Source organism: Cottoperca gobio, chromosome 7, assembly GCF_900634415.1.
Source record: "Cottoperca gobio chromosome 7, fCotGob3.1, whole genome shotgun sequence".
Lineage (NCBI taxonomy): Eukaryota > Metazoa > Chordata > Actinopteri > Perciformes > Bovichtidae > Cottoperca > Cottoperca gobio.
Window position 1 is genome coordinate 19181835 of NC_041361.1, and position 6000 is coordinate 19187834.

A 6000-nucleotide genomic window follows, 5' to 3' on the forward strand; every position below is an offset into this window, starting at 1 on the left:
TAATAGAAAATAAGGTATCTTCTTTAAAATATAACAAAGTATATTCACTAGTTTTTTGTCATAATGGTTAATGTATCTATGTACAAACTGAGTTTGTCTCATTGAGTATTTCTCTCTCTGAATGTGATCTATTGCGAACTTGGGCCTTAATTTAAATCCTGCTCTCAATGCAACAATGTGCTACCAGGGTACTAAAATAGCAAAGTTTTCTAGAGCACATATAATAAGTGGAATAAGGAAAACAAGAATTATATGCACTAGATAAAACCATAAACCACAAATGGTTCACACCAATCACAATTAGAAGCTTAAAAAGTCAAAACATAAAACAATCTCATAAACAAACTACTACTAACACTCTGTGTGTGTCTGTCTGTCTGTCTGTCTGTCTGTCTGTCTGTCTGTCTGTCTGTCTGTGCGTTTGTGTCAGTGTTTCTCTTTTTGACAAAGCACTCAATGAATTCCTATTCTGAGTGGAACCTCATATACCCTTTTTCATCCACTGACACAAATGCAAACAAACACATACACCACACACGTTTGCAAACACACACTACTCTGATGACTGACCCCTGACATCCTAACTGTCTCTGAAACCGAACCGCTCGATCATGTTCCTTCTTCCCATAAAATGTTGTGCCGTAAGTTTCAGTTGATAGTCAAGTAAAACATTTTTAATATGATCATAATTATTCATCCAGACACATCGCCACACTTGATGATATTGCCTGAACAAAAGTGGTCTAACTGCACAATATTGAGGCAACGAACAAAAAAGAGTTTTAGTATATAATTAAAAACAAAATAGGTATTTAAACAATCAATCATACTTCTTTACATATTCATAAAGTTATTTCAATTTAAACATGTTAAAGAGTGATATTTATCGTACCAATCTGTGGCACTGTGTCCGATGCAGCGTTGCTTCCTGAAAGGACTGCTCCACCCCCAAAGGTCACAACCACTTTAGCCCCTCATTGAACACAGACTGGTGATATTCTATATTTTTATTTATAAAAAGAAATATGAAAGGGGCGGGGTGAGGTCCAAAAATGTAGTTTGTTGCCTGACTGCAACACCATGCCATAGAGGGTTAAGGACTAACTGTTAAATGTTTATTGTTTGTACTTACTGTTTTATTTTGTGTTACTTACCTCTCCTCTCGTTTCAGTGTCTCCACTTCCTGCCCATGTGTTTTCCATTAGTTCGTTAATGCTTCCACCTGTGTCTTGTTACCCCGCCCACTTCCTGGTGTATATCTGTGTGTTTTGTTCCCCTCGTCGCCAGTTTGTCTTTGTACAGCCATGTCTTAGCGGTCCAGCGGGTTCCCTTGTGCTGCCTGATCCTGATTCCAGACATCGTATATTTTCTCTCATTCCATTTCAGTTTATGTCATAGGAACAATTGATATTTAAAGTGTGTGGCCACTCAGGTAAGGGGAACGCGATTTAAGAAGGACTACACCTTATCAAGAGATGTATTATTTAGTGTTATACAGTGTAATATATCCAGAATCGGTGATTATCAAATATCATTTGATAACTGTTGAGGTGCTATGAACAGTAGTGAAGGCGAGATGAAGCTTCATGAAGCATTTCATCCAATGGTGCTTCATTTGCTCTACTGCGCCATCAAGTCGACAATAAATGTAAAACCGGCGAAGCGCAAGGCTGCAGTGGATTTAAAGTATCTTTTCCCTGAAAATTATTTGACGCACACATATAAGACTGAATATAATGTTCTATTAAAAATAAAGGTTGATGTTATTATGCGTTATTGAGAAGAGAGTGCCTGGAAAAAAATGTGTGCTTTTTACGCCTTCAATGATAGTGCAGTTTAAGATTAGAGAGAGAGAGAACGGGAATGACTTGCAGCAAATAGCAGCAGGTCTGTTTCGAACATCGGGCCGCTGCGGCAAGAATTTGAATGTGGGTCGCCTGCTCTACGAGCTGCGCCACCAGGGATGTGTAATGTACACGTTGGATGTACATTATTCTTTCAACAGATTTAGATTTGGTATCTTTACTTGCTCACAAGGAAGATGATGCCGGCGTGCATAACAATGGTTTCGCTAGTTGGCTGGCTCCATAATGATCCAATACAAACGCAATACCAACAACTCAACAGCAACAATGCATACTACGACAACAACCCACAAATATGTGAATCCTGAATCAGTCATGTGGTACGGCAGGTTCGCGAACGTCATCACATACGTCATCAAGCCTCGATACGCGCTTCACAAAAATCTTCCGCGTTTACTCGACACACGCTTCGAAGCCTCGACACGGAAGGACACATCACTAATGAACAGAAGTATGCTCTCTGAAACATTGTGGGTTAGTTTAGCATTTTTCTTTTGTGAGTGTCAGGGTAATTTATATTATTGCAATCTAAAATACGTTTAAGTCATGCATGGCATTTACTGCAGACTTAAATGAATGTTAAAAAAAGAGTTTAGGCTCATATCTCTGCAGCTGCTCTTTTTATTAGTGGTTGCATGGAACCCATTCCTTAAAGATCAATTTGAGGGTTGCTTACTCGTCTCTATCTTCATGCTTTAGCTTTATGAAACGGTTCCAACCTTGGTATAGTATCATATGAAGGAAACTCAGTGCTAGGCTCTATGTTTCCATATACGATAGGATCCTTGCTCTAGTGAAATACCTGTGTGCCTTACACACATAGATTGACAATATATCTAAGATTAAATGCTACTGGGAAGCCGAATAATTGAATTACTCATCCTCAGGCTTATGTTTGTATTCTTAAGTGTTAAGCTTCTTCCTCTAGGAATCTGGCCGATATTAGATCACATCTGGTTGTGAAATAATTCCTAGAAACATGTCCTTGTTTGCCCTATTTTAGCCTGTTTGCACTTAGAAATCATTTTGCAGAATAGCTTTAAGGCATGTGTTGGACTAGCACCACATTACATCTGTGAGCTCTCAGTTCCTATGAGCCCAATGGCAGACAGGAATCCTTGGGTAGCGTTCTTTTTGTATGTTAAAATCTGAAACGTAAGGGTGTTGAAACTTCTCAGTGTGGGCATCAACACTGTGCCACAGTAGCTGTTGCAGCCTTTTCTTTCTTGAAGCTGGTAGGGCAGCAATGAATTGTGTTGTTTTTCCTACAACTTGCTGCCCATTGCCTTTTTTCAGATTTACTTACAGCTTCTGACATCTGAAAAGATAAGTGAATACTCATTTTTCACAGAAATCCACTCAGAGGTGGAGTCAAAATAACAAATAATTTTGTGTGACTTTGTATGGATACTACTTTATTTCTTCTCACTATCAGGCACAACATAACGTTGGTTGTTATACAGATTTAACAAGATATTACATGTTACTTTAGGACCGATCCAGGCCGGCTTATGTACTGGACAGAGTTTGGAGATTTGTCATAGCCAGGGATGATATTGACAACATGTTGAGGTGAAAACCAATTATTCCATCTCTTGGAGTTTAATTCTCTTCTAGTTCTTTAGGAGGAGGATCGAGATCTACATTTTGAAGTTTCTCGGTTGAAAAAACTAGTCTATATGTGTTTTGGAAAACTTGCATCTTTCTCTTGGCTCCCTTATCTACTGAGAATATGTGCATTCACAAATACACCCAGCAGCAGAGCAGTACAGGCCGGGGCATAGGAGAATGTTGTTAGAGATGACTTCACTAGACCAGACAAGGTCAAGGCACTGAGGGTCTGTATGTGTCGCATTGATTATCAGACACGCATAGCAACAGCACAGCCGACCAGCTGAACAGACTCGTGTACTGCAAACTACACAAATAGAGACAGACAGGAGAAACACTGCTTAGTACTTAGCAGACAGGTGTGGCTGTCAAATACTATGACAGTGATACACTAAGACAGTGAGTCTGGCAGACACAATGCAAGCCAGGCAAACTAAACATAGGACAGGTAGACAATTCCTCCTCGTAATAAAGAAAGTGCAGACAGGTAGGTAGACACACGGAGAGAAAGGATGAAAAAACTACTGACAGTCAGGCTGACAGGTAGGTAGATGGCAGACTGCCGAGTACAGACATATAGAAAGAGGAATAAACGACACATTGTTCGGAAATTGCCTTGGAGGGTTGCAGATAATAAGATAAGCTAGCCAGGCATAAAGGAGCACGCTTAAATTGTGAAGTAAGAGGAAAGTGTTGGGAGAGTCTGGAGGAGAAAAGATAAGTGGTGCCTGTGCAGCAATATTGTTTTTAACTAGTCTAACTGGACTGAATAAAGGTGCATTTTTTTGTGGATTTAGGCACTTTTGCAAATAGCAGCCATCATTGCCCTTGCAAATTGAATATGAACATTTTTTTGACAAAAAGTAATACATTGTTAAATCCTAGTCTTCTCTCCACTGCCCTCCTCAGCAGGGAGGTACTAGATACACAAAGAGCTGCACCCCTGAACCGGCACATTCCACAATATCCAAGCTTACACAATTAGGCATAGTTGTGGCATTTTTCATTGCAAGTCATGGACGATTACCTGCAAACATTGTACCAGGTCAATAATGAATTTAATCTATATCATTTTAATGTTTCTGTCATGGGTTGTGTTTTGATTAACAGCATATCCATGCTGCAGTAACCCCTAGTCCTTGTTGTAAACACTGTACAGTGCAGACCTCTACGGTAGCACCGCGCATCTTAAAGGTAATGATATGCATATGTTTTCACTTTGCAGGCGATATTGGATCATTGAATCAATATGTTATTCCAAATCCATGCCTTTTTACACCAGTACAACAGTGGCCTTTTGACTCATTTTCCAAATGCTACATGCTCCACATTCTGAAGGTTCTTATTCAGAGCTAAAAGATGAATCGCTTAATTTATTAATATGATATAAATAAAAAACATTTTAAAGATGGTAATGTTGGTTTGTATGTGGGGAGTTTCTCTGTCAGCCCCTGTCCTCTGCGTGCCGTCATATTGTGATGCTAGGTTTATGCTATTTTCTGGTTTTGTTTGAAAATATGTTTTGAAGAGTTAACTAAATGCTGCATGATCAGTCCGTTTTATTTTGGACTTTAAGGTGCCCAGTGATGATTTTGGATTGTCTAACACACTTTCTCATTCCCCAAACTGCTCTATAAGTAGCCAAAGTATCACCACTCTCTTTGCGTTTAAAGTTGTGGTGACTGTTGAGCTTTCTGTTGGCTTTCAGTGCTGACACTTAAGTGGGCTGTCTTTATGATTGATTAGAAGTTGCTGCCTTTGTGTCATGTGCTGTCAAGCAATGTACTTTAAATCAAAGTTTCACATTTTCATCATCATCAGTGTTTGTATCGATTCTATCACCCAGTCCGTAAGAAAGGTACACATAACATATTTCAACGTGTAGGGACAACCAGTGATGCCAACTCCTCAGTAAGGAAAGTAGCTATTGGCTGTCCTAAAAGTCGCTAGAAGTCGCTGAAGGGGAGAGGAATAACGTCGTGGGAGAGACGAAAAGTGTGTAAAAAAACACCCTAAATATGTTTAGAACTACAAATGAACTTTCTTCTGTTGATTCTTGTTTTGTTTTTGAAATAGGCCATCACTTCTCAAAATAAATAGTCGCTAGATTTGTTGCTAGTCGCTTTTGACAAAAATAAATCGGCAAGAGTTTTGGAAAGTCGCCATACTTAGTGAGAAAGTCGTCAAGTTGGCAACACTGGGTACAACCTTCTTCACATTGATATATGGACATTGAAATATATAGTATTTCAAATCACAAGTATAATTTAGCAAACCCTGATTTCACCTCCAAATCAGGGTTCAACATAAACGACAGAATAAGTCGAACATTTTGTAGAAGTAGGGCAGGAACTATAGAGTCAACTCAACTTTGTTATGTATTCATTACATATAGATGGGAAAAGCAAAAAACGACGTTATGGTTTGAAGTAATATCTAAAAATAAAGATGTTTGTGCAGCAAACACACAGGATATGCATATGTTTAAAGCACAAAGCTTATGACATATGCAGTGCATGTGGAG